The following is a 24,059-nucleotide window of genomic DNA, read 5'->3' as shown; positions in this document are numbered from 1 at the left end:
GGGACTGCATTGGTATGACCCGGGGCAAAATTGGAAGATGATGGGGTTGCATAGGTTCAATTAAGAGGGGGACTTAATGATGGACTCTTTTACATTGATGTAGATGTAAGATGAAAAACTCATTGTACTTTTCAAATACCAGACTAAGGTGGCAGAGCTGATATTTCTTAAGCATGTTTATACTTGCAGAATGAATAGATCTGCTGTGGAAGTAATTGAGATTCATAGGTTTTCAAGGCCAAGAATAGACCAGAACGATCATCTAGTCTGACCTCAGTAAGCATCACCTTGTACGTGCCACATCAAGCCCATAAGTTGAGCGAAAGGTCATTTAAAAAGAGATGAAATATTGATTTAAAAGATGAACAATCTGCTACATCCCGTGACCCTATTAAAATGTGCACCTTATCTATAGACTGTATCTGAAGCCAGAGAAATTTTCACACGGTTAATATCCAAAATGTGTTAGGTGCTGTTTAGGCATTTAAGACAACACCGTTATTGCTCTGAACTGCTTCCAAATAAAGATATAAATAAAAAAACCAGCAGAAGTGATAGGGCAAGGAGAATTAGAAGGGCAAAGCCTGGTACATACCTTTTTATTCCTACAGCTTTTCATTTTGGTATTTAAACTCTTTCCAGTTGGAATGGCATATCCATTCCCCATGTGCTAGCCCCTGAAATGGAAGTAATGAAACCCCCTTAAAGCAGCACTGTTCATATGCTACAGAGCACGTCTGAGATAGCTTATTGACACATAATTTACACTGCTCACAAAGTAACTGGTGCATCCACTTCAGGGTATAGCACGTGGCCTCATTTCAGCACTTTATCGCAAAATCTTGTGGTGTAGACATGCTTTTCAACAACTGACACTTGAGTTATATCTGAGCGTCTAAACCAGTGGCCTCCAAAATTTGCTGGTCCACAGGTAATTTCTACAGGTACCCTGGAAAAGGGCACTATAATACAACCCAATTACTCTGGATGTCTGGGTTGGTGGTGGGGGGGGGGGGGGAAGTAATTAACAAAAGCATGTGCTATATGATTATAAATTCTAGCTGGCATGGAACATTAACTTATAGCACACCATATATGGCCAGTTGGCGTGCAGTTAGAAAAATATATCTAGCTCCAAAAAATGATACAAACAATTTTAAATTAAACTTTCCCCTGTCAATCTTATTTAATTTCTTAAACTTGTGGTCATGAGCAGTGTTGGAGAGTTTGGTTGTTTGCAAGCCATGGGTAGGGAACCACTATTTTAAAGTGTCAGTCTAGTTTGGCATCACTGAACTAACTTCCTTCTGTTGAAGTTAAACATTTCCTGAAAATTTTTTCCTCTGAATTGACAATATCCAAAAGTAAGGCATGAGAGAAAGAAATGTATGGCTAGGTCAGGCAAAGGAATGAGGATAACTTGCCTTTCAGTCTTTCTTTTAGGCTCTTTGGTATATTGTGCCTCTCTTGACACTTTTTGCTAGCACCTGCCCACAGTTCAGTGCAAGAATATTATTGAGATGGCCAAATTATATCAGAATAAAACTTAATAAAGCTCAGTTAGTATGAGACACCTAATTGAATTTGCTTGCAAGTAATTTGGAGCCATAATGGAACATGTTCCAGTGCTTGAGGCCTCTTATCTCCTGAAACCAATGTTCTGCTACCGCTTTATTGCTGCATGTGATCATGCATTAGAGCATAATTGTTCTGAAAGGTTAATATTTTTTTCCAGGGACCTTCCTGAAAAGTTGTTAGGAAAACAAAGGTTTCTTATTTCTGCATTTCATGCTGTCAGAATTTGGATACTGGCATTCTGATCTTGTGCAGACCCCTTGTTTAATCCTTAGCATCAAGTATTTTTTCTGTTTAAAAAAATGTGCAATTAACCCCTAGTAGCCTTTTAAATACTTCCTTATCCCTCCTTGCTCAGGTCCTGATTTTTTTATTTTTTTGTTGTTCCTCTTTGTTTTGAAACTTTCCCTTACTTGTTCACTGAGAGATGCTGTCTCTCCTCCCTGCCCTGGCTCCCAGAGAGATGACTATAACTTTTGTTTTACCGAATTCTTTCATTCTGGCACTGAAAACACCAGTGGCCTAGTCTGATTAAATGTAATCCACTGCCATGTAACATGACAAATGATTTTGGTTCAAGCTGAATAGCGAAGCTTTGGCGAAGAGGAAAAACAGTTGTCATCTGTCACTGTTCCCGGCACCAAACGTATCATGTCAGGACAAGCAGACAAAGAACTCCATGAGGCACATGGCATATCAAACAGAGCACCGGCTTTGGGTACAGACAGATCTATTAAGACTTGAGTGGGTTTTTTATGAAGACTTGTTTAACCAGCAGTAGCTAACACAGGAAGTGGAACAACTGTCATCAATTCATAATAGGGGGACAAATGATCATTTCTTCTACAGAGAAGCCTGTAAACTGCAAAATTGCCCTGATAACATGCAATGTTATGGTGTTGCAGGATTTGCAATAGGGTCTAATTTCTTCTGTGTCTAATTAAATGCCACCATGCTGACAGGAGGGGTACTTGAGATTTTTGTGAATGTGCCAAGAAGTTGTGCTCTGAGGAGAGATATTTTGTTTGTCTATCTCCTTGAGCAGGACATTGGTCCTGATGGGGGTTTGAGCTATTAATTGTCCCAGGTTGCGTGGTATTTCATGAAGTAACCAAGCACATCAAGAGCATGCTTTGAGCAAGTCTATTTTGTATCCATAGAGCCTCATCATATGAAATGTTTGAGCCTCCTAGAAGGAGATGAGTACATTAACTAGGCCTTAATGCAACAGTCCTGAGACCTTGCTCCAGCACGTGCTGATACCACGGTCTGAGTAAGGATCTTCAGGAACAATTTTCTTTTATGCCAATTCCAAAATTTCAGGGAAGAATCTGGAAGGGAAATCCTTTTTTTCCTAGGCCTTTAGACCCTACCCGCTCCCACAATGAGAAGAAAGAGATGGACTAATGGAGAAAATTTATTTTAACATTAGACTGGTGTTCTGTGCATCCTTGATAAGCTCTCTTTTTGCAGTTCTGTTTTCTATCATGCATTTAAATAAAGTGTTTAAAACAAGAAACAAATAAATACTGTTTGTTTTTTTCCTTAGATGATGCGAAAGACTTTTAAAAAAAATTAGAGGGAGAGTTTTGGTTTTAATTATATTCTGATGCATGTAAATGGATTGAAACAGCATTTTGTGGGGGATAAAGTCAATGCTCTGCCAAATTTATGTGTAATACTGCAGAAAAGAGCACAAAGTTCATTGGCAAAATTTTGTTTTGTCAAACAGTCAACTATGCAATTTCAGTCAACTATGCAATTTGACATTCTCCTTGTATGGGGATATAGGGAAAATAACATCAAGGTCCTATACTTGCTGGGGCTCTAGGGCTCCTTCTATACATTATATGTATTACACAATTATCTTGTTAATTGCACAATAAATTCAGACGGGCTACATGCACAAATTAACTATGCACCTTAAAAAGTTCCAGCCAACTATGAAGTTATTACCTATTTTTGGGCAATAACTGTATAGAGCTTAGTTTCTATCCAGCTTTAATTTGCACGTGGGCAGTCTGTGGCTGAGAGAGTGCAACTGCTGAAATCTCCCAACCATTGTACTCTGCGGGGTGCTGGGAGATTGCAGCTGTACCACTCAGCTGCTAGGGCAAGGAGTCCCCACAGCTAATGGGACCTTCCGCCCTGGCTGGATATGGTCCCCACAGCTGGGTGCCCCACCAGCAGAGGGGGCTCCCAGGCACAGGAGCCTGATTCTTGCTGATACAGGGGAAGCCCAGTATCCCGCTCCCCCTGTACTGGCAGTAAGGTACAATGGGATCTAATGCACAATCCCACAATCACGCCTCCTGTCATGCATTTGTGGCATGGCAGGAGGCACGATTGTGTGGATTGCATATCAGATCCCATCGCACTTTACTTGCACCTGTAAAGGGAAGCTGCCATGCTGGTGGAATTTGTATCGCTTGATCCAAAACTCTGTTGTCTCAAATGGTATCTGGTGGAGTAGGTTATTGTCTACAGAAGGTCGTGCCTTTGAACAGTTAGCCTGTAGGAGGCCATGCTGCTCTAGCTTTGGTTTGATTCAAAACAAATCACTTGAAACTATTTTAAAGGTATTGTTTTTGATGGGCGGAAGGCGGTTAGGGGGAGAATTGACCAAAAACTTAATTTGGCTCTGAAATGCTTTTCAGGCTATTTTAAAAACCTTCTTTTAACTTTATTCCTTCCTAATTGGGCCAGATTGAGTCAAACCACCATTTTTAAATGCTCCCTTTTGAAAATAGGCAGACAAGGTTCCTTGGGTGAATGTGATATCTTTTATTAGACCAACCCAAATAGTTGGAGAATAGTTATTAAGCAAGCTTTTGGGTTCAAAAGCTTTTGGGTCAGGCTAAGGAAGTTTCAGCAGTTGGTGTGTGCTCTTCCTGGATGGAATGAAGACATTTTCAAAAGGGGTGAAGGTTATTTGTCATGTGCTATTTTATTTATTTTATTTTACTCTGGGTGAAACCATTGCCCAATTTGCAAATGGTTTCAGTCCCTTTCTGCTCCCAAATTCCATATTGTTGGTGAATAATATATTCGTGGGAAGGGGGATGGGGAGGAGACCTGCCTATTTCTAATTAGGAAAAGAATCCAACATTTGCAGTACAACAACAACACAAGAGAGATGAGGGGACAGATTCAGGCTGTCTCTGTTTCAGTCTGTGGTCCCCATGGGAGGATACAGTAAACTCTCTCTGAGGTCTGTAGCAATTGCTTGCATCCTCTGGGGAGATGTGGAACCTGTTTCTCCTTATTCACAAAAAAATCAACTGAAATAAACAATTTGTGAGTGTAGAGTCAATGAGGTAACTTTTAAGTGCAATAATTCTAAGTAGTGATTTTGTACTATAGCTCCAGCCAGCTGGACCCTGCCAAGTTAAAAAAAACACATCAACCTCTCCTGGAGGTTTCTGTAGGCAAATCATGTTGAACAAGCAAATGTGTACCAGGAAGGTCACAGGTGGCTTAAGCCCTCAAATTGCATGTTCTGGAGATGTCCTCCTAATTATATTTTCATAACATGTTAATGGTCCTAGGATTTCTTTCCCCTGGTTAGAGAAGAAAAAAGGTACCAAATACATCTGTGATAAATAACATGGGAAATATCATTTAGTCCTTAAAATAACACCACACGATGACCATATGCCTTCATAATGAACATCCTTTCCTCAACTAGAAATGCCTTTGTGACCTTCCATCCTATCTATTCTGCATCACAGCTGCTAGGGAATTGCAGTGGCTACTTTGAGTTATGTAATTAATATAACATTGCTAATTTCCACCACCCCCTCCCCTTTGTCCATAAGAATATTCAATACATTGGGAGATGATAGTAAAAAATGCTGGCTGGCTGATTTTTCCAGAGGTTTGAGCTTGCCGATTTGGGGTCCATTTTTCAAAGTAGCTCACTTCCAGTTTAGCTTTGTAAGGAAAGTGGCCTGTTTTTTCAGAAGTGCTCAGCAAGCCACAACTCCCATATGAGCAAGGGGATCACCCAGGTGCTGGCCAGCTCCTTGGAGTCTAGCATAGGCAAGGTGAGCAGCTGTGTCTTGGGAAACCAGGAAAAATATATGCTTTTGCGATGGGTGGCAGTGGAACTGCCCACAACATGTTTTAAAATGAAAATGAGATTCCTTACTTACTTGTGGTGGGTTACAATTGCAAGTACTAGTTCCAGCCCCTTCAGGTAAAATTTTTCAAATGGGCTACATGTTGGTCATCTTTTGCTTCATGGAAGTCAATTGGGTGTGGGTATAAGGGCAGTTATCAGTTTATTAATAAACGTCTCTGGGAAGCAGGATTAACTTGCTAATGCCTTGCTTCTCACATTCCCTGGCTACAATGACACTTAAGACTCCTGAGTCTTAGTTCCAGGAAGAGCACACACCAACTGCTGAAACTTCCTTAGCCTGACGAAGGGTTTTGGAACCCGAAAGCTTGCTTAATAACTATTCTCCAGCTATTTGGGTTAGTTTAATAAAATGTATCAGATTCACCCAAGGAACCTTGTCTGCCTTAAGACTCTGAGCGCATTTATAGAGACCTGGTGAATGTCAGCCTGTGCTGACAGGTAGAGTGGTTTAATGAAAGTATCTCTCTATTTTTTTTTTTCCCTTTTGACTCCTCTGACTCTAGAATTTCAGAATCATTACAGGTTGGGTTCTCTTGTCCTATGAGAAACTGGTGCAGTGTACCAGTTACTCACATGGGTCCTATAGTAACAAGAGCTGTCCAGTGGAGTACTTCTATGAAGAGAGCTCTCCTCTGACATTCTTCTGGCCTACACGATACCACTACCTTCTACACAGCTTGTGCTCAGCTACCAGTGTAAAGAAGAAAAGCAGTTATACTGGGAATGTCTCAGAGGCAGGGCTTGGATAGCACTAGAAAGCAGGAATTGGAATATTGTTGTAATCATGATTGTCCAGGAAATAATGTGAGAAGCAAAGTTGGTATTTTTTGGGAAATCTTGTCTATTTCTTTCTCAAGCTTCTACTATTTAATATCTGTTAGCACAGCTTGGATGCAGGAGAGAACTGAGATAATGAGGGCTAGATGCAGTGCCTCTGGAGAAATAATAACAGTGAAAATTAGCAAAATCTGGAGGTGGCCACTTAAGTCTCCAGATCAGTCAACATGGTTTTATTACTGGAAGGTCTTGCCTGACCAACCTTATCTCCTTCTATGACCAGGTGACATATTGCCTGAACAAGGGAGACGAGGTTGATGTCATTTATCTGGACTTCAAGAAGGCCTTTGACTTGGTCTCCCATGATGTCCTTACAACCAAGCTGGGGAACTGTGGCCTCAACAACCTCATGGTCCAATGGCTGAGGAACTGGCTCTGAGGTTGGACCCAAAGGGTACTAGTTGATGGGAACAAATCAACGTGGCACAAGGTTACCAGTGGAGTCCCCCAGGGCTCAGTATTCAGGCCGGTACTCTTCAATATCTTCATTAATGACCTGGATTTGGGCATCAGATGTGGACTGGCAAAGTTCATGGACAATACTAAACTATGGGGGAAGGTGGTCGCGTTGGAGGACAGGTTGGGGATACAGGCTGACCTGGACATGCTTGCAAAGTGGGCAGAACAAAGCCTGATTGCATTCAACATCGACAAATGCAGGGTACTCCATCTTGAGAGATTAAAAACAGCATCATACTTACAGGCTTGGCAGTGCTACGCTTGCTAGCACCATGACGGAAAGGGACTTGGGGGTCTTGATTGCTCACAAGATGAACGTGAGCCCCCAATGCAATGCCATGGCCAGCAGAGCAAACCAAACTCTGGCATGCATCTACTGATGCATCTCAAACAAAACCAGGGACATCATCCTTCTGCTTTACTTGGCCTTAGTGAGGCCGCAGCTGGAGTACTGCATCCAGTTTTGGACCCCCCATGTCAGAAGGGATGTGGATAAACTTGAGAGTCCAGAGGAGAGCCACCTGTATGATCACAGGCCAAGAGAGCAAGCCTTACAAGGAGAGGCTGAGGGACATGGGACTCTTCAGCCTGGTGAAGAGAGGTTTCAGGTGGAACTTAGTGGCTGTGTATAAGTATATAAGGGGAGTGCATCAGGAGCTGGGAGAACAGCGGTAGAGTGGGGGGAAAGGGGAGTGCCTCCCCACTCTGTGGAGAGGCAGTGTGAGGTGGGGGGGCAGGGGGAGTGGCCCCAAACCCAAAATGCTGGGGGGGGGAATGGGGTCAGGCCTGAAGTGACGGGGGAGGGATGCAGGGGAATAGAGTCAGGCCTGAATTGGGGAGAGCAGGGCTGAATGAGGGAAGCAGGGGTGCAGGCCCAGAGACTGGGCTCTGTCCCCCCTGGGTGGGGGTGGAGGAAGTGGCCCCGGCCTCAAAGCGGCAGGGACAAGGGTGGGGGTAGCAAGCCTGGACCTGGGCCTCTGACCCCACTCACTCCCCCTGGCAGGCAATGAAGTGGATGGGCCAGCGGCACTGGTCCCACCCCCCATCTCTGCAGGCAGCAGTGACAGAGTGAATGGAAGGAGGGTGGGCCAGCAGGACTGGCCCTGTCCCCCCTGCTCCCTGCAGGCTGCAAAAACAGGGAGGACTGGGGGGGGGGGGGGGGCAAGGCCAGCACTGCTGACCATGCCCCTCTGGCCCTGCAGGCAGTGGCAATGGAGCAGATGGGGGTGGGGCCAGCAGATGGAGTGGGGAGGGCAGCCTGGCCCTGGTCCCAAAATGGTGTGGGGGGGAAGAGGGGAAACGGGCCTGACCCTGAAGGTGGGGTGGGGGGGGAGCAGGGCTGGACGCAGGCCGCTGACCCTGGCCGCCTGTCCCCGTCATTTTTGACGGGCACTTGGCTAGTAATCTCGTATTTCCACAGCAGGTGACTTCAGTATAGTATTTAGGAAAACACTGGTATGTTTGTGTCTAGTCTTTTGCTTCCACTTTAAAAGATCAAATTAAGCTTATTAAATAATAATTTAATTAGAATTAATTCTAAGCAGGAGACAAAACTTGCAAATGAATTTTATATATATTTAGTAAGAAATAAAACGTTATGCGGACTGTAAACTTGAGAGTGCTGCTGTGAACAGAAGGAAGTAGCAAGTTTCTCTTCATTATCAAAGAAGCAAAAATACTGTCCTCCACTTTTCTCCAGGGGATTAAATAGATTAGTAATGCTCGGATTTACTTCTCCAGGCACCTTGGAGCCAGATATTACAGACTTTGGCACTTTGATGCTTTTAAGAGTACTGATGTAATCTCAGGAAAAGAAACCAAATGAAAATACTGCATTATAACTCATAAACAAAAAGACTAGATCAGATTGCCATTTGGAAAATCTGATTAAACACAGAAAGATCAAGATTGTTCTTTAATGTGATATTTAATGTCTGTTCCTGCAAGGTAGTGAGTGATCTCAATACACTCACCCAATTGGGTCCTTGGAAGGTTAACAATATATAACTTTTGGGGTGATGCAAGTAGGAGGAAGAGACATAGGGTTGGATCCTGTAAACCTAAAGCAGCATGAATAATGCTGCTGATTTTCAAAGTGTTCATAGATTCAGGCCCTATGATATTTCAGGTCTGTTAAGTATTTATTGACCACCAATTAAATATAAAAGCAAACAACATTTGAATATATGGTTTTTTTGTGTATATAGTTTTGCAATGAAAACTGCCCAGAAGACTTGTAGACTTGGATTACATGTCAAAGTGAAAGAGTTCATGCTGTCAGTGCCTTAATATTGGCCATATTGTGCAATTTCAACTGTCTCTAATTGTATCTGTGATTCAGGCTCTTGCTGTGTTCCAACAAACCTTCACAAAGACAGCATTTGTTCTCCGCCTTTGTGACTCCTGTTGATTCAGTTCCAGGCCAGTATGCTGAAACTATTTGACACAGAAGAAAGGAGCTGGTTTCAGAATGGCTGAAGGGGAATACCCAGGGTCAGCTGGCTTGAAAGAGTTTAAGCAAAGAAATGGGTATATGAAGGCTTTCCCCTTAATTTATAGATCCTAATTCCTTAGAGACTTTTGTTGGAAACACTTTATTGTGAGAGCTACAACCTAAGATTTGTATCCAGTCCTTATTACTCTGCATGGTGTTTATAAGATACAGACATTTCATGCTATAGAATAGAAAAGGGTAGCAGCTGAATATGTTGACTGTAGTGGGTTATGGAGAGAGTAGAGCACCACTCAGCTCACCCACAATAATTTTTTTTTGCAGAAATGGGAGTTCAAAGCAGAACATTTTAATTGCCAATCCACTCTTTCTCTTGCACATGGATATATGAAATACAGGCAAAGGTTAAAAGAGAAGCCCCCAGGAAATGGCCATCCAATCTCAGAAACCTACATGGCAACTGGGGACTCTATTTCTCCTTGTAGGCTTATCCCTCATATTACTGCAGGGGTAAGAATATGGAATAAGAAAAAAGGTTAAAAGCAAGCTGACCTGAACACATTGTGTTTCCCCGTGCCTACTATCCAGGTTGTAGAGATTAAGAAAAGTTGCCTCCAAATGAGACATATTAACTGTTGACACTTCCTGAGGATCATTGGCAGTATTTATGTGAGCAAAGGTTAGCAGGTTTAGACCTGTGGTTTCCTCCTCTACCTGCTACTGTTCTCTTCCAGGAAAGGAATGTAAATACCTGTTCCAGCCCATTAATTAGATTCTGCAAGCCAGTAGTGAGGCTTTACCCCTACATATGAAAAATGTCCAGTATTCTATGAGGAAGTCCTGTCCCATTCCAGGTCTGTTCTGAGTTCAGCTGAATGTGATCTCCTCTGAATTCATCTCTATGAACTTTATGGTACAGGATGTCTCTTGCAAGAGGAGTATATACTGACTTCTGAGAATAGTGGTGTGATGTTGTCCACCTACTGCCTAATTTTATCTTTTATATAGATTTCATAGACATTAGGGGCTGGAAGGGACCTCATGAGATCATTGGGTCCAGCCTCCCCACCATAGATGGGAAGTCAGCTGGGATCAAGTGACCCCAGCATGAAATAAATCCAGCTGTTTTTTGAAGTAGTCCAGAGTAGGTGCTTGCACCACCTCTAGGGGGAGTTTGTTCCAGATCCTGGACACACACTGTAAAGAACTTTTTTCTTATGTCTAGTCCAAATTGGCCTTCCTGGAGTTTATGGCTGTAAGACCTTGTTATCCGTTGGGGAGCTCTGGTGAACAGATGTTCTCCCAGGTCCTGATGTACCTCTCTTATGAAGTTGTAGACTGCCACCAAGTTCCCCCTGAGTCTTCTCTTCTCCAGACTGAAGAGTCCCAAGTCCTTCAGCCTCTTCTTGTACAGCCTTCCCTCCAGGACTTGGACCATATGACTGGCTCTACTTTGGACTTGTGAGGGCCGGGTCCCGATCCCGCCCTTGTCGCCATGCGCGGCGGTGATTCCGATCCCATTCTGGCCGCCATGGGCAAGCCGGGAGCGAACCAGGGTCGTACCAGACCTGTCTTCGGTGCACACACGGGCTGTGGCCAGCAGCCCGGGCACGCGGGGCGGGAGAGAACCGCGGGGCGGTTTAGCGCACGCGAGTTAGAATTAGTTACGGAGGCGTAATAGTTGATTGAAAAGATTATTTACTTACACCCAAAGATGGCATTGGTGTAGGCTGGACAGGTTTCCAGGCACAGCTCCTGCTTGAACCCTCGTTGGAGGACTCTGACAAATCGATTGCTCCCACGGAGTTTGCTAGGCTCCGCGGGTCCGGTAAAGTTGGGTTCGAAAAGTTTCCCTGGAGTTACTTAGGCTGTGCAGGTCCGAAGTTACAGGAAAGGGATAAATCTAGGATTGCGCTCGGTGACGGGGAGAGGTGAGAAGCGAAAGCTCCGTAGGCTCGGTTCTATTGCCTCTATTGCCTGCTTAGGGGAGGCACGCCGGGTCCGCGAGGGTCCGCAGCGCTTGGAGATCTTCACACAGAATCTCTCTCTCTTCCTCCCTCCTCCAGCTTGGGCGGAAACTACCCAAGCCTTTTGTACGGCTAGCAAGCAAATCGCTAGCCGCCACGTGTGCCTAAATTAGGAATTGGCCGATAACATGGCGCTGATCCTAATACAAATGGCGGGAACTTCTTTACAGCGTGCATCACTGCGGTGCAAGAAAGAGATGCACACTGCAAAGAAGCTGCAATCCGGCGGGAAATCCCCTGCTGCACCAGAGCTCTCTCTAGCAGCAGAGAACTCTACCGTGCAAAGAAAGCGACAAATTGGCGGGAAGTAATTTAGCGGTGCCGAAGCACACGCACAAACAAAAAATCACAACTTTGGGTTGTGACAGGACTCTCTCAAGCTTCTCCACATCCTTCCTCAAGTGGGGGTCCAATACTGGACGCAGTACTCCAGCTGTGGTCTCACTAGAATCGAATAAAGCGAGAGGATGACTTCCCTGGTTTTGCTTGAGATGTATTGGCGGATGCACGCCAAAGTTTGGTTAGCCCACCTTGAGTGTGTGCAAGTCCACCTGTATTCCCAGCCTCTCCTGCGGTGTGACGGCCCTCCCCCATAATTTGGTATTGTCTACGAACTTGGCCAGTTCACAGCTGACTCCCGAATCTAGATCATCGATGAAAATGTTAAAGAGTACTGGCCCGAGTACTGAGCCCCAAGGGACTCCACAAGTAACCCTGTGCCACACTGATTTGCTCCCTTTAGTTAGTACTCTTTGGGTCCAACTCTGTAGCCAGTTGCCTAGCTATTGGTCTGTATGATGATCAAGGCCACAGTTCCCCAGCTTAACATCATGGGGAACTAGGTCAAAGGCCTTCTTGAAGTTCAGATATATAGGGTCATGTAGTCCCTCTTGTATGTGGGAGGGAGGGGGGGGGGCAGGAATCACCAGTGGGAATTAGAAGACTTGAAGGTTCTGTCTGTGGTGAGTTGAGTCGTCATGTTGGCAGAGATGTGGTGTGTGTGGGCTTCTCCTCTGCGTAGAATGGATGGAGGTGAGATTGACCAAACCAAATGGTGTTCTTGAGAGTACAGGAGGAACTCTTGTAGACCTTGGGATGCCTGTGAAGAGCAAGACCTTGCATAGCAAATTCTCCAGGACTTTGGCTGCCTGCTTTTGGTCACTGTGGTGTGATGACTTTCAGAATCGACTCTTTCCTTCTTTCTCCAGGCGGGAGAGGGAAGCACCCCTGCATCTCCTGGTGCAGAGGGGGATTCTGTGGAAGAAAGTGCTGGTCAGTAACATATGGTAACTTTGGAAAGATAGAAGCTGGAGGTTCCCAAAATAACTTGCATAGGGAATGAATACATACATGTGTGTGTATGTGTGTGTGTGTGTATCTGCATGATATACCTGCATCTTATATCATATACTGCCCTTTATGGCAGTACCGCCATGTGTATACAACTGATATGAAGTCATTCAACATTAATGTAGAAAGTTGGGGAAAGCGCAGAATCCCACCTGATGCAGCACAATATTAAGCTGGTTTGATCCAGATGATTGAAGCAAAGCAAGAAAAAAGAAAGCAGTGTGCTGTAAACTTGGGCTCCAGCTCAGACAACACATGGATCTGTGAAGCTTGTAACAAGCTGTGATGCTCTTGAATTGGGCTTGTCAGCCACAAGTGGATGAATTGGGCGCCTGACTAGACCTTACACATACACCATGATCCAGAGGATCATCAATTGCCTATCATTATAAACAAATAAAAAAACATGATCTCATTTATATAACCCCCACTTTCAAATCCTCAGTTACTCATGTCAAACCTATTTGATCCCTGATGTACACCTTCTTAACTTGACTCTGCATCTTCATCCCCACCAGGAGAAAGAGATGGTAGCTAAAGGTGGGTTTCCAAATCAGAAAGGAATCTCTAGGGTGCAGACTTAACAAGGTGTCAAGCATTATCTTGCACGGAGAAGCCCTCTGAATCAGGGGAGGGATGGTGTTCTTGAAAACATGCTCCTGCCCTAGCTATTTGTGTGGCAGGCATGAAAGGCATATCTATGAAGCTCTATTTTTTCCACAGGGAATAGTGATCATGCAGTGGGACAGAGGAAAAAGCAATATCCCCCTCTTTATGCAAGAGAGAGTCAAATATTTTCAGCAGCTGCAGTTGTAGGTGCCTACTTGAGTTGCTCAAGTTTCATCTTAGGTGGTAGGCAGCAGCAAACTAAGTGGTGATTAGATGAAGCAAGCTAGGATGATTAGAACAGAAGCAGAACTAAAAAGAGTAACTAGCCTGAGGATGCAAGTTGAGCAAATGAGATAAAAGGAGATTAGTACAATACAGTAAGACTTTACAAACCATTGCTGAATCTTTGCAGCAGGCATATTGGATGTAGGTGGGTTTTATAAGCCTAATTGTATGGGAGGGGAAATGAAGAGGGTGAGGGGACATGCCTTGACAACACACGCTGGATCAGAAAAGGGATTTAAACTAAACTGTTCTTGGCTTAAACCTTGTGCCTGGCTAATAAAAATATGGTTATATGTGTCAGTTATAGAAATCTTTAATTCTTGCTGAATAGAAGTCCAACAAGAGCTTTAGAAGATCACATGTAATTATTACATGAAGACAGAGCTTCATCCACTAGCACAAAACCTATTTCACATAGCCTTAGTTTTTGAGGTACTGTATTCTTTTTCTTCCTAGCTCGTTATTATTGTTAGAAGAAATTTACCCTTTTTTGTAGGGGTGCATTGCTAAAGATTTTTTGGGCCTATACTGATGGCCAATTATCTAATGAGACATATTGACCAATACCGATCCAATTGCTGATATGCAGCCCGGCAGCTTGGAGAGCAATATATGGCTGGTAAGTCTGTGGGGGGGAGGGAGCGTGGGGGAGGGAAGGGGCATGCTGGGGGGCAGATTGAGGCCCGTGCGGAGATGGAGGGAGTGGGGCAGGGGCTGCCCGGCCAGGGTGGGATGGAGCTGCGCAGCTTGTCTGGGAGGGCACGGAGATGGATCCTGCTGCTGTGTGCACCCCTGGGGGAACCATGGGAGGCATGTGACCCCCGGATCTGTGTATGGGGCGAAGGTGGGCTGCCAGTGTGGGCCGGAGCTGGGGCCAGTGCCAGGGATGCACTGGGGCAGGCAGCAATGACACTGGGAGGGGGGGCCACAGAGTGGGCTGTGGCCACCCCAGAATTCACTGTAGTCCCCTCAAACTCTCCTTCCAAGCATCTCCTGCCCGCCCCAAATGCAGCCCCGGCCCAGTCCCCCCGCTGTCCCTGGCCCCAGTCTACAATGGTAGCCCGCCCTTGCCCCACTCTCAAATCCAGGAGGCACATGCCCCCGTGCCTCCCACTAGGGTGCACGCAGCAATGGGAGCTTCCCCCCCTGCATCCCCTGAACGCCCTGCCATGGCTGGGCAGTTCCTGCCCTGCACCTGCCCCAACCTCAGCCCCAACTGCAGCCCTACTCCCTCCCTCATTGCAGGGGTCTCTATGCCTCCCCCATATCCCATCCTTCCCCCAGCCCCTTCTCCCCCAACAAATTTACAAGCCAGAGGCTGCTCTCCAAGCTGCCGGGCTGGTTGTGTGCATGTTATGGCTGCACGCACGCATGCATGCGGCATTTATCAGCGACATTATTGGCCACATGAGCCAAAAATTGACATTATCAGCAATCTTCTTTTTTCCTTTTATCAGCGCCGATATGATATGGACCAAGGTATCGGTGTACCTCTACTTTTTTGATGATTGGAAGAAAGTTTGGTTTAATTGGAGTGGATAGATAAAAGTGGAATTATGATTTATGCTGCCTCTAGACTTATGTCCAGTATCTTTTTACCATGGCTAACTTTGTTTAACATGCCTAAGGAAATATGTGTTTTTTGTTTTTTTTTTAATTTTTCAAGTGATACAGAGTTTGTAGTCATGTAGGTTAACAACCATTAATGCGTGGCATGTTTGGAATATTTTTACCCCTCTGTCAGACATTACACTGTCTCTCTCTGATCCAGTAAATATTTAGTTATATAAAATAGAAGTGCTTCAGCAGGAGAAACTTGATATAGAACACCCCAGACTATCCAGCAGCCTGATGATTAGAGCACTTGCCAGGCTTTTGGGGACCCCATTTCAAAGTCCCCTTTTGAGTTAGGCAGAATCCTGAACCTCCCACTTGGAGGAACACCCATCTGACTGTTGTTTATTCTAGTGTGGGCGCTTATTGTTTTGAGCAGAAATTTCACTCTGGGCCTAAGAAGCCATTCCAATTTGGATGAATTGTGGCATTTTGCTCTGCCCCTACCCCCAAATTATTTTTTTGAAATCTTTCCAGACTGCTCTTGAATAGACCTTATTGCTGGCTGTATTCTTGCTGGCTGTATTCAGTGCTTCCTCTGGATTGTGCACACAGCACCTTTCCAGATGTTTGGCTCTAGTTTAACTACATGCTTATGTGCTTTCCTGAACAAGCACAGACTTCAAAACAGGCTAACACCTTATGTTAGGAGACCAAGTGACATTTGTGAAGTCTGACAATATTTCATGAATAGGAAGATTATTAAAGCAAGACAGCCCCATCTCTTCGTAGATGTGCTTCTAGAAATAATGTTGCTGATTGGCTTGGTGCTGTATGAGGAGAGAGATCAGGAAAAAATAGGCCACATTAAGATAGATGAGAAGCTTAAAACTGATTTGACCCATGCAGTTCGTTTCACATATAGTTCCATGTACCTTAGACTGCTGAGGCTCATGTGTGGGAGATACTTTGTCAGCCAGTGAAGAAAAGAGTAATGTTTTACATGCAGGAAATATGGGGTTTGTTACAGCTTTGTGAATAATCTCTTCTCTAATCTTATAATTTCTTATGTAAATTATTTTCAGACTGAGAGAGAGCATACCAAATGTGAATCAGTAGAGCATGCTAAAGTAAATCTTTCGCTGTTTCTACTGCAAGATGATTACTATAAAATTAGGGTAGTCTAATGATTAAAAAATTTGATCAGGGATTTGATTAGTTGTGTGATAAAATAACTAGTCGCAATTAATCACAATTTTAACTGCACAGCTAAAAATTCAAAATTATCCTTAGTAAAACTCAAAATTATTCAGGTACTTTATATGGTTGAGGGGGGGGTGTGGGAGGAAATTTGTGAAGGTGTGGGGGGCTGTGGGTGTGTGTGAGGGTTTGGAGCCCAGGGAGGGAGGGGTCTTTGCATGCCCTGGCAGGATGTACAGTACAATGGGTCAGGAGTGAGGGTTAGTAGCAAGGCTGGGGAGGCTGTGGCTTGGAAGTGAGGGGCACACTCAGGCACAGACCAACAAATAAGTCTGTGGAGGGAGAGGGAAAGAGTAGAGGGGGCAGACTGAGGCCCCCATAGTGAGGGAAGGAGTGAGGCAGGGGCAGGTGCTGGGGTGAATAGGGCCCCAGGGCTGGGGTTGGTTGTGGGACAGAGCCATGGGCGGCTCATCCAGGGGTGTGGGGGGATGGCTTCCCACCACTATGCTCTCCCTTGGTGGAAGCTTGGGGGGTATGTGCCCCCTAAGTTGTGTGCAGGGTGGCAGTTGGCTGCCCGCTGGAGGCTTGGGGCTCTGCGCCCTGCTGCTTTTGCCCCAGGAGCCATGCGCTGGCCGTGCTACATTCCCTGTCCACCCGGCGGGAGGAGGCACAACATGGTGTTGTTCATCTCCTGGGCCAAAGGCAGCAGAGCACAGAGTCCAGAGCCTGCAGTGGGCAGCCTGCCTCTGCCCCATGCACAAATCCAGAGGGCACGTGCCCCCCCATGCGTCTCATGAGGGTGTGCATGGCAGTGGGGAGTCGCCTCTCCCTGCACCCCTGGATGAGCTGCTCGTAGCTTTGTCCCATGACCTGCCTGCCCCACTCTCTCACTGTGGGGGCCTCAATCTCTGCCCCCACCCCTTCCCTGCCCCTCCTCCTGCCCCCTCCCCGCCACATACTTATAGGTGCGGTGCTGCTCTACATACAGGGTGCAGGCTGCAGTACACCTGGGCTGCCATGCAGTCCTCTGTACTGTCACTGCTGGCCTGCTAAGCAGCCTGGAGGCAGTGGAGCAGATCCCAGTTGTGGGCTCCAAAACCACATGTACGCTTAACGCATTAAAAAATATAACACAAGAACCAACTAACATGTGAATCACTCAGGTTAACTGTGATTAATTGACAGCCCTACTATAAATACACAACATGAAGTCAGCCATGTTGATTTTTTTGCTGCTTTAGAAACGGTTCATGTAGAGGAATCAGTGTACCACTTGGCAACTAGTGTACCAAATGGCAAAGGACAAAATTGTTAGATGTAAAGAGACCAGAATGTGTACTATGTGGCCTATTCTATTGGCTCAGGCTGCATTCCAAAGCCAAGAGGCATGCCTAAGACCAGGACTAACCATGCTGGGATAGGGATAGTCTAAAGGCTGGGGCCAAGAGGTGAGCCATGATTGGAAGCCTGATGTAAGCGTTTAAGAAACTGACAGGCATTGGGAAATGAGCAAGTAGTGAAACCAGCTGAATATGAGGAGCAAGAGAACAGGAACACCAACTGAGCACTAGGGCTAAGTACAGACAGTTTATACGGTTGAGGGGGTGTGTGGGAGGAAGTTTGTGAAGGTGTGGGGGGCTGTGGGTGTGTGGGGGTGGTTTGGAGCCCAGGAAGGGAGGGGTCTCCGCATGCCCTGGCAGGATGTATGGTATTGTAGGTCAGGAATGAGGGTTAGCAGCAAGGCTGGGGAGGCTGTGGCTTGGAAGTGAGGGACACACACATGCACCAGATAAGTCTGTGGAGGGAGAGGGAAAGAGTAGAGAGTAGAGTCAAAAAGCCTGAGACTGAATTGATTCAGTCTTCGCAGGTTAGTCTAAACTACACAGATTAAATTGAAACAGAAGTGAACAGACATTTACCTTTGATTCAGGAAATGCAGGCAGGCTCAGGCTAGAAGCTGGTGGGTGCTAGGGAATAGCTCTCTGGCTGTGTGTTCACTTCCTCTTCCTGCTGGCCAGAGATCTCTGGGATTTGCAGCCCAGACTTACAGCAGCAGGACTCTGCAGGGTTGCTCATCACTTCCTCTTCCTGCTGCCAGGGGGCAGTTCCTCCCCTCTCCCCCACACCCCTCCTCCTGCAGACTGGGCTGCATTCCCAGCTGGATTTGCCCCTACCCACCCACCCACTTGTCAGCCAGCCCTCACTGCTCCAGCTAGCGAGCAGAGGGGAGGGGCCAGCCTTCCTCTCTGGAGCAGACAGCCCAGCCCAGCCCAGCCCAGCCTAGGGCTGCAAAATGCTGGGAGACTTTGATTTAACTTGAACCACTAAGAGGTCTGGGACAGAAGTTCCATAAATCAGTTTGACCCAAATCAGTTCAGCCTGATACTACATCCAACCAGGTTTATCTTAAATCAGTTTCAGCCATTTTGAAACTGGTTTATGTGCACTGAGCTTCTGTTCTGTTACAGGTTTAAACCAGTTTCTGATCATTTAAACTGGTTTATGTGTAACTTCTGTCCCTAGCCTAGATGCACAAGAGCCTGTGTTAACTGCCCTGAGTCCTACAGCTAAATGAAGTTAAAATACAGGGAGCAATTTTCAGCAGTCAACCTCATAACATCCCAGATAGAGTAGTGGCGGGTAGTTCTCTTGATGTGAAATTGTTATTGGCCCAAACTGGAGGAGTAATCTGTGACCTGAGCTATCAATATGTTGGCTCTGAGACCCTGATATTGCAAAACTGAACTGTGTTTTCCAGAGAGAGAAATCTGAATTGTATATTGTTGGAAGATTTAGGGCTTTTGTATTGCAGATCATTTGAAGCTGTCTCTGTTTCAAACTTCCAATAAGGCACTGCAAAGAATGGAGAGGAAAACCAAAAAGAAGCTGGTAGGTCCTGGCATTATTTTCATCATCCCTGCAATGAATAGCTGGATGGGAAAGGGAAGAAGCCGTGGAATATCCAACACCCAGGGTATCTGGCACATATCCTATGTGGTAGAGAACAAGCTGTTTAATGTTGCCTTTCTGTTAACTTTGAGGAATGCCCTCTTTCTTGACAAAGGAGCAGGGAAAAACACTGTTTTCTGGTGCATTTCATCACCAATAGATACGTTCTGTCATATGCCAAGAGAACATTGAATTGTCATTCTGAAGATAGAGTGCTTATAAGTACTTTTTAAATCCAACTAAGCACGTTGCCTAATTAAGGGAAAACTAGCCTTATAAAATTTGAAACAGGCCCATGTACAGGAGAAGTCAGCGAACTGTGGCTGGCAGTTACAGCTTTCTTGAAAAGGACTAAACATGTCCACAAAGAGAGAGTACTAAAGGTTTTATTTTCTATAGGGGATAATGCAAGTTCTGTCAGCAAAGCTCTGCTTCTTCAAAGGCAGAACCATGCAGCTCAGCAGGAGATGGAAGAACTTGGGCAATAAATGTGTGATCTGGGCAGCAACTTGAAATCTTGCCTAAAATAAAATTAGTTGGATGCAGGCCGTATTATTGTTCAGTCTCTAAGCTATGCATCACACAATATTTGATTGTGTGTTTTATTCCATGTTGTGTGAGCTCCAAACTCCGCCACGAACTTTGCAGAAAACTTAGAAAAGGTAAAGTTAGGGGAAAAAAAATTTCTTGTGGGAAATGCCATTGGCAAAGAAATTGAAATGCTCACCCTCAAACATACAAGTTGTTTAGGAGGTTGTTTCTTATCATTCTTGGCTTGTTGTACTGATCTTACCAGCTAAGATTGCTGGGTACTGGTAGCCCCAAGGAATACCCAGAATGGTATGGGCAATTCAGCACATAGCGTTCTCCATGTGGGATTTGTGTTGCTGCATGGAATATGCGATTACTGTTCATATGATGCGTAAAATTATTTAGAATGTCACAGAATGTATTTGTAAACTCAGGCTGGATTGTATAATCAATCTAAGAACAGGCAAGAATATAATAAATTAGATCTATAAAAGAGTTGGGGGAGTAAGACCAGAATTGTATTAATGAGATTGTCTATTTCAACTGTGTGTGCGTGTGTGTGTGTGCATTATGGTGATGCTATGTCAGATTTACTTTTATTTTGTGTATGTTGAGGGTTTTTTTTTTTAATTATTTGGGCTGGGAAAGTAAGGGTGAGGCAATCAAGATGGTACAGAAAGGGATGAAGCTATGTGAAGAAAAGAAATGGAGGAGAGTCTGAAAGAGCTGGCTAGAAATAAGTAGGGAGTAATAGGTAAAGGACGTGAACAGAAAGGAGATGGGTAAGGCAAACAGAGGTCTAAATATGGTGGCTGTCATGATTTCCTCTTATCCTGAAATCCTGTTATCCTAGTTCTGTCATTGTGGTTGGCTTGTTTGGAGGAGGTATTGTAAGCTGGGGTGGTAAGCCTTTGCTATCGAGGCTCTGCTGTCTGGGGACATACAACCATTGGAGCCGGTACCCTGTAGCACATGCTTTTGGGTCTGATGTGAGAACACATAGGAGAAGAGCTGAAAGGTTTTGTATTCACTACTCCCTTTCTCTCTCTAGGTGGAGGCTGGTTTTAGAGGTTTTGTAAGCAAAGCCACAGGGTGGGCACTGCTGAAATAGTTGTTTCTTGGACACACAACTGTGTTCCATGGTACTAGTCCCGTATCTGGCTTGTGTTTCCCCCTGGTGGTGGTTGGGACTAATACTCCCTCCAGCAGTGCAGTAGGCAGCTTTCTACATTTGTTTACCGCTGTTAGTAGTTGGTGGGTCTAGGGCATGTTAACAGTGAAAACAGACCGTGCTACCTTCAAGCATGTTCTGCTGCTCCACCCATCCTATCTCCCAAACCAGAATCAGTGTAGCTGCATTTATGTGTTGTTGCAGGTAGGCTCTTTGACATTGAGTTGCTAATGCAGACATCTGTGGGTGGGGGGCAGGCAGGGGAGAATAGGCTGGGAAATTTATTGGATCTACTAGGGGTCAGTAATGTCTTCTGGAGGGACCAGAGTGACCCATCTCAGGTTGGAGGCATGGCAAGCCCTCATTCTTCTGCTTCCCTCCAACTGGAACCTGTGCTGCCCAACTACAGAACTCCCCTTCCATTGGAGCCCCATGCAGCTGACTGTGGCATTGTGTACAGAGGCCCCTGCCTCTGAATACCACTGAAGCAATGGCTATGGGGACTGGATGCATCTTGTGGGCTGTAGGTTGCTGACGTTTGATCTAAACAGAAATTATGTGTAATTTACAATCCACATATCTGAAATTCACTGCAACTAGTTTTATCTATATAATGTTAGCTGTACTGAAGTGTTATCAATAGTACGGTAATGAATATGAAATTTTATTCTGAAGTGAGAAACCTAGAATGCAGTCATGCCTGTAAACTGAAATTACTTTCAGTCAGGAAAGGAATGTACTAGCTATCGTAGAGATTTTTTTGGTGTGCCAAGAAGTAAAAGGGAAGAAGTTATGCAGTGAAGAGAGTAGAGATGAATAATCATCTTTTTGTATGCTTCCTGTTAAAGAACTTCATTGCCAACAGTGGACAAAAACTTTTCTCTTTAATTCGCCATCAAACCGTCTCTCTGAGATGCAGATCCCAGCCCACAAAAAAGACTTAGCATTTCATAGTGTTGGCTACAAAGCACCAACTCACAGGATCATCATAAAATTCTAGTTTATTGGATGGATGCAAAAGTCAGACCATAAACCTTGGTGCTGATCCCCTCAAACACGCACACATTCACGCACACACACACACACACACACTCACAGTAGCTAGCTCTGAACACTAAGCACTGGTGTCAAGATATACCTATCCCCAAGCGCTGGAGTCCACCATCGATGGCCAGTCGAGGATTCTTTCAGTGCGACGTTGCTGCAGAAGGGGGTCGCTGGCTGGTCCTTCTGGCTGGACAGGCAGGGTGCTGGTCAGGTCAAAGAGGGCACCATTGGGGGTCATTCTTCGCTGCCTTTTATCCCTCTCTGCCAGACTTTGGTGACTCCCCAATTCTCGGGCTTACCCAATCCAGGGGTCGTTGACCTCGAGGGACGTCCCTCTTGGTAGCTGCTGGATGGCAGCTGTCAGCGCCAGGGGTCACGTCCTCACGTACGTGCAGTCTCAGGAGTCTGTTGATGAATTTTGATTGATTCACTGCCATGATGAATAGAGTGAACGTGGTTGATCAGGGGGTATTTCAGCCCCAAGTGTCTGTTTTCAGTGTTGATTAGTTCAAACGGGGGTTTCCGTACCTTTTAACAATAAAGTTTCTGGGAGTTCCTGGCTCTTTATTGATTGTTTCTTCTCCTTGGTCTCTGATTTTGTAGGTGTTAATTGCTGCTCATTAACATACTTATCCAGACTAGCTACTGTGTTACACAATCAACCATGATTCATTCAGGGACCTGCTCCATATAGAGATTCCTGCTCTTGCTAACATTGTTACATGGTATAACTTACTTTTAAACTTAAAGTACATTTGTAAAAGCATCTACAAGCTCTGTTTTCACTACAAATACACCTTATATAAAAATAATAATGATATGATAAAAGAAAAAGAGAGAGGAAGGAAGAAAAGGTAGAAAAGAGAAAGCATCCCCCAAAGGGGGCAAATACTAAAAGAGGGGCTTTTGCCATATGGAGGAGCTTCACATTTGGGGGGGGGGGCAGACAAAAGCGTTTCTTGCTACAATAGCAATATTTTGTCCACCAATCTCAAAGAATCTGACAGAGGAAGTCAAGTATCCCTATTTTACACATGAGGAAACAGAGAGGTGAAGTAATTTGCTTGTGGTTACCCAAAAGGTACAGCTGGGAATATATTTGTGTTGACTTTATTGAAGTCACTGGCAAAACTTGTTCCTCAGGTTCTGAGGAAGAATGTCTTGCATTCAGAAGTTTGTCTAACTTTGCCTCCCTCTACATGTTACAGGTATTGCACAATTAATTGGTTAATTATGTAGTAAAAGAGCAGCTATTCATGCAAAGTACTTATCACACAATAAAAAACTCCAACCAGCCATGAAGTTAGACCTCAAAAATGTGTACTAACTTTATAGCTGGTTACTATCAAGCTTTAATTTGAATGTATAGCAGGGTGTCCCCTGTGACTGGAAGCCTTATCAGCTGTGGGCTCACAGCCACAGGGGTGCACCTTGCCCAGCTGGGACTGAGAGTCCCGGCAGATGCTGGATCCTGGCGGTGTGCCTCCCCAGGGCTGGGACCCACTTGGCAGCCACAGGGCAGAGCTATGATCCCCCTCCACCCGGGGGGAGTGTAAACCCCTCCCCCCTCAGGGTGAACGGATCACCTCACTGGCTCCCACTGCAGGGACATAAGGTGCATCTAATGTGTGATCCCACAGTCCTGCCTCCTGCCAGGCATGTGTGGCATGCCAAGAGGCACAAATGTATACATCACACATTAGCTCCCATTGCAGCTTTACCTGCAGTTGTTGAGGGGGCCTTTATCTCAACTACATAGTTGGTCCAGTAAAAGATATCACCCTAAGAAATCTGTGCAACCCTATCTACAGCAACGCAATGCCTCTCTAATAGGTTTATATATAATAGCTGTTAGCAAGTTGCAGAAAA

General features: G+C 45.1%; 1 protein-coding gene across 3 annotated transcripts in view; it reads left to right on the top strand.

The window, feature by feature from the left end:
* Window positions 1-24,059, top strand: part of ANK2 (ankyrin 2) — a 699,650-nt gene that overhangs the window by 105,900 nt on the left and 569,691 nt on the right. The window lies entirely within an intron of this gene.

The sequence above is a fragment of the Alligator mississippiensis genome, chromosome 2 (genome assembly GCF_030867095.1).
Source record: "Alligator mississippiensis isolate rAllMis1 chromosome 2, rAllMis1, whole genome shotgun sequence".
Taxonomy (NCBI): domain Eukaryota; kingdom Metazoa; phylum Chordata; order Crocodylia; family Alligatoridae; genus Alligator; species Alligator mississippiensis.
This window is presented reverse-complemented; position numbering and strand designations above follow the sequence as displayed.